This window comes from Rhipicephalus microplus, chromosome 9, assembly GCF_043290135.1.
Source record: "Rhipicephalus microplus isolate Deutch F79 chromosome 9, USDA_Rmic, whole genome shotgun sequence".
Taxonomy (NCBI): Eukaryota; Metazoa; Arthropoda; class Arachnida; order Ixodida; family Ixodidae; genus Rhipicephalus; species Rhipicephalus microplus.
In genome coordinates, this window is record NC_134708.1 from 50,118,281 (window position 1) to 50,124,280 (window position 6,000).

A 6,000-nucleotide genomic window follows, 5' to 3' on the forward strand; every position below is an offset into this window, starting at 1 on the left:
TTATTATGTTATTGAAAATAATTTCACGAGCTGCCAAAAAATGTGGCAATGTCCACGATTTATCAATTCATGGAGATCGTAAAATAAAATCACAGAAACATTAGTCATGGTACTTAATATTCGTTCGAGAACAAAGAGATTTACTTCAGCAAAACTGTATTATACGTATTGTAACATTGTATTAGGAGAAGTAGCGGAGTGGCAACGTCGCTTCCGCTCCTAAATAATAAAGGTCCTAACGAGTTAAAATATGCAAGCTAACGGTAGAACTTAAATGTGCAAGAAATGTATTTTGGCCTTATTTTACATATATTCTATTTATTTTGTTCTATAGTAACTACATCATAACAGATCTACTTTCAGGCAATCTACATTCAAGGTAAAGCAAACATTGAATATTCGCACATAGTTGTAAAGCGATTTGAAGGTGCCCCTACAGATTTTTTTTATTAATTGGGGCGTTAAACCTCACACATCAACCATAAAAAAAATTTCATTAAAAATAGATTTTTTTCTACACAATATACTGCAAGAAATGCCATTTCTGAGGCATCCAAAAATTCTTGGATGCACTAGAACCTATCACCCGTCATAAAAATTTAATCAGTGCCCCCCCCCCCCCCTTCACTCTCTCCAAAAAATTGTCTACACTCTTGGCTTTTTCAGCTTCTTTGCATGACGACAACACATGTGGTCTTTTAGTACGTCTTTCTGCACAAAGCATGCATTGGAGTGGACTGAGAGAAAGGAGAAATCACCCATATAAATTTAATGAATACGGCTTTCAATGGATTGATTGATTGCTTGATATGTGGGGTTTACATCTCAAAACTAGCATATGATTATGAGAGACACCGTAGTGGAGGGCTCTAGAAATTTTGACCACCTATGGTTCTTTATAGTGCACCAAAATCTGAGCAAACGGGCCTACAACATTTCCGCCTCCATCAAACATGCAGCCACCGCCGCCGGGATTTGAACCCGCGACCTGCAAGTCAGCAGCCGAGTGCCTTAGCCACTAGACCACCATGGTGGGGCAATGAATATGGCTTTCGATATCTCTGTTGCGAATGAACGAATGAGGGTGTGTCTACAAACGTGCGCTTTTCATTTGTGCACTGCTGACAGAAATGCGGCCAGCCTTGCATGGACATCAGTGAACTGTACTTCTCCTGCTTCAAAGATGCCTCAGAAGAAGAACCTGCAAAGCCACAGAGAGGAGACGAAAGCAACACATATCATGTTATATAATATACATAAATAGACTGTGGCACCAGGCAACCTAAGGTTCTTCCGAATAGTAAAAGAAGTACTATAAACAGCAAAAGTTTGTGGGACATGAAAGGTTCGAACAAGCTAAATTCCCGCTTTCTCTGGGAATGTATTGTCGAAATGAATGTTCCATACTGCACTAGGCATACTGAAGTACACAGTCACCAGCTTGATTACAAGCATTAGGCAGTGATATAGCAGAAATTGCATTTGTTGTGGATACAATGTCCCACAAATTATTTCTGTTGAAAGTACATAACCTTTGCATGCCCAAGCCATGCATTACCGTAATGATGACAATGCACCAACGCCGATAGGTCTCCTACTAATTGGCATAGCTCCATACGTAAATACCACTACGGTGTTCAATTCATGCCATTTTGATACAATACAGGATGTTGCTTTAGACAGTACATTTCTTAAAAATTTAATGACAGTAAGGCCATTTTAGCACATGAATGCCACGTTGAGATAGAAGAAAAATTATGTTGACACGATTAACAAAGACTTGTGATTAGCTTTTTATTTATTTGAGTACAGTTGAATAAATTTCAGAGTTATAGTGCATGCTAATTTATGGCATACCCATGATTTTTTACAAACTATAAAAGTTATACATAGCTGGAGGTATTAATCATCGATTATCAAGGGCGAAATTGCAACTGATCATGCCTGATGCACACGAAGTGCGACAGCAGTGCTTTGTCAGACCAAACCTGCCCATAAAGAGGAGTGATGAAGTCAGTGGTCAGGTCACCATGAAGTTTTTCAAAAACGTCATTCGAAATGCCTAGAATGGTCCGGTCTCTCAGGAGCCTGTCAATCAGGTTTCCAAATTAACCATTCGTAGCCTGCAACCTCGCTGCAGTCAGGTTCAGAAATGTTCAGAAATGATTTTGTCATCGAATCAATTACAAGAATTTGTGTATGCAGAAGGAGGTCCCATATTCAGAGACTAAATCGGAACCTCCTACAGTAGTGAATATAGAAAAAATTAATTGATGCAGCAAACAGTGGTACAGAAAACAGGTAATGAAATACATCACAGGTAAAAACGAAAAAGGAGTTCTACTTAAGAAAAACATTAGCAGAAAGCAGCAACAAAAACTGAAATGAGATAACATAAAAAATAGAGGTAATTCAACTCTCCTAAGTAGTTTTCAGATAATTACCATGATGAAAGATAGTAAAAAAACTACGGGAAAAGAAAACTAAACAGTGACATCTGATATCAGCAATGTAGGATGATGACGTGATGCTTTGTTAATGTTAGGTTGTGAGAAAGCATGAAAGGGAGCAGGAGTAATAGAAGTCACCAAAACTATCCAGATAATGAAATGGATGAGAGGAAAGTTCTTATATCTTTTTGAATATGCCGATTGATACCGAGGCTTTTATTCCTGAAAGTATAGTATTCCAGGAATGAATTCCAGTGAAGTGGGCTGTTTGTTTGCCATAGTTAGTATAAACTATAGGTAAGATAAAATTGTGATTTTGTGCAAACCTTGTCAAGTTTTTATTCTCTAGATTGGATGAAGGGATTATACACAAAAGAAGCTGATTTTTCATTTGCTTGAAAACTAGTATGCCTAGATTATAATTGAAAGTGTTCTCGACTGTTAGGATGTTGTTGGCATGCAGGAGTGCTGTAGCATCACTGCGATAATGACTGTGGGTAAGAATCTTAATAGAGTGATTTTGTATAGTTTGAAGGGAGACGAGATGACTGCTGTAGGTATTGCCCCAAGATGTGATACAGTATTTATTATGAGAATGAATAAAAGTGTAGTACAACGAAAGTAATGTGCGTTTGCAAAATATATCACGGGATTAAATTAGAACACGTATGCCGTAAGCCATTTCTTTTTTGCAGGTATGCAACATGCGAATGAAATTTCAAATGACGGTCCAGTCTAATTCCCAAGAACGTCGCCTCATCGTCTGCTTCAATTGCGAATTGATTTAGGAATATTGGCGGGATATAATTATGTTCACGTTGGCAAGAGTGTAAAACAACGAATTTCGTTTTGGTGGGATTTATTTGTAATTTATTATGGACACACCACGCAGCCAAGCCTGAAAAGTCATGATTAAGTTTCTGCGTCAGAGATTGGAGGCATTTATCAGTGTTCACAATTGTTGTGCCGTCTGAATACAATAAGCATTCTGAGCTGGCAAGGTAAGATGGCAAATCATTTATGTAAATAATGAAAAGAAGTGGGCCAAGAATAGAACCTTGAGGTACTCCTATATTTGTTACATTTGGTATAGAATTATGACCTGACTGACAGCTTGGCTTCTATTGAGAAGGTAGTTTTTTATTAATGATAGTGCAGGACCAGTTACGCCTATTGCTTCAAGCTTCATAAAAAGAATGTAATGGTTGATAGTGTCGAATGCTTTGGTGAAATCTACAAAAACGGAACCTGCGTAGTAGCCCCCATCGATTGCTTTCTTCAACTTTTCAATTAAAGATAACAAAGCGAGGTCAGTGGAATATGCTTCCCGAAAAGCAAATTGGGAAAGAGATAAAATCTGAGACTTATTGAGGTATTTCGTCAGACGAATTTCGAGCAAATTTTTGAATATTTTACTGAGAAATGGTATTATGCAAATGGGTCAATAGTTGGATATCACTGTACGGTCACCTTTCTTAAAAACAGGGACGACTCTGCCACTTTTCAATTCTACAGGAAAGATGCCAGTTTTGAAAACTAGGTCGATGATGGATGCCAATATATCAGAAACAACATGAGCAATCATTTTTACGTGGGTTGGGTGAATACCATCAGGGCCAGCACGAATGACATCGTGTACTTCATAAGATGTGGTAGGAAATAGGAAGAAAGATTGTGACATACGAGAAAGGGGAAGATCATAGTCAGCATTGGGGATGACATCAGAGTTAAAAAAGTAGTTACTGAAGGCCTTTGCGATTTCTAACGGGGTATCATACGTAACGTTTTTATACTGATTAGTAGTGATGCTAGAATGCCTTTCATTCCTGTTCAGGAAAGAGTTGACAATTTTCCATTTTTTCTTATCGTTTGAAGCAGCATCTTCAATTTTTCGTTCATAATAGATCTTTTTTGCATTTTCCAGATGCAATGTAAGGGCATTGCAGAATTTTTTGTAACGCGCGAGAAATTTTAAATTAAAAGGCTCCCGTTTTGTTTTTCTATAAAGGTTTTCTTTGTCTCTCACCTCCTTCAGTAATTTTTCACTAACCCAAGGGTTTTGAAGACTGGCATATGTTTTTTTTTACATTTGCGAACCTCAGTATGACGCTGAATGTGTGACAATAATATTGTCATGGGGGTGAGAGAATGAATGAAATAAATATATTTACAAAATATGCAGGGAGAGTCAGAGGCAGCCGCAGCCAAGATGGAGGCCCAACAGCAACAACAACACGAGCACGGTCTCTTTCATCGTCTTCGTCGTCTATGATGCTCTTTCGTTGCCGATGTCATGTAACAATATGAATGAAAACTCTGAAAATGCAATTTGTGGATCATTCAAGGGTATTGCTGATGACCAATCAGTGTTCATGATATCATAAATGAAGGATTCTTTGTCTAGAACACACCTGGTGTAAGATATGCTAGTCGGTGAAGAGATACAGTTGAAGCGCAGAAAAGTCGGGTAATGGTCAGTGATGTTGACATTAAGAGCCTCTGCATCGGCGCTTGTGATAAATTAGAAAGTGCATGATCAATCAAAGTACTTGCACCATTCATGCAGCGCGTGGGAAGGGAGTATAAACATTCATAGCCAAAACTCTGATAGACACTGGAGTAATTCAAAGAACTAGAAGAAGATAGGTCAAGTATATCAATGTTGAAATCTCCCATAATCACTACATTTGTATGACTAAGAGATAGTGTGTATAATACTTTGTGGAGGGCTTCACAGAAATTTATGACCGATGAGAATGGGGATCGATAAATGCATCCGAAGATGAAGCTCTTGCTGTCTAGCTTAAGGAAATCGTGGTTAAGTTGTACCCAAACACTTTCGCAGCCAGTTACATTTAACTCAATGTCACGTCGTCGTATGTAGTGTATGTTCGATTTAGTATAAACGGTGACACCTCCATGATTGCTGCTAGGCCTATGCGAGTATTCAGACTTGCATGAGGGGAGACCAAACAAATTTTTGTCATCATCGCTAAGCCAGGTTTCAGAGATGCCGATAAGTGAAAACAGATTGTCAAGAGCAGAGAGAAGAAGCTGTATGTCATCGAACTTTTTACGAATGCTTCTTGCGTTAATATGAATCGCAGAGCAGGAGACAGGTGAAAGGAAGCAATTGAGATGATCTGTTGAGAAATAAGTAGGCATAATTGGAGTCACCTAAGTGCAACAGAGGAAGAAATTGAAATTCAATATGGTTCGCTAGCAGATTTTGGGCAGGTCGGCTTCGCAGGTGATGCGTAGCACCTTGCTCTCCGTTGTCCTCCTGGCTTTCATTTGACAGTTATCTGTCCACAAGAATTTCTAGTTGTACGCCTTCTTTAAAGCCAGTGCCTTGGAAAAGAGTGCTTTGTTTTCGGGGGTGAGGTTATCGTTAAAGTAGACAGAGTTGTTGGCGGCTCCAGGCAGTCCTATGTCACTTAGGCATAGTTTGGCCTTCCGAGCCTTGCTGACAAATTAAGCCTTTTTCGTCTGAGAGCAGAAGCGAGCAAGCAGGTTCTTTGCTCCAGCTTTCACTGTTAAAACACGGTGA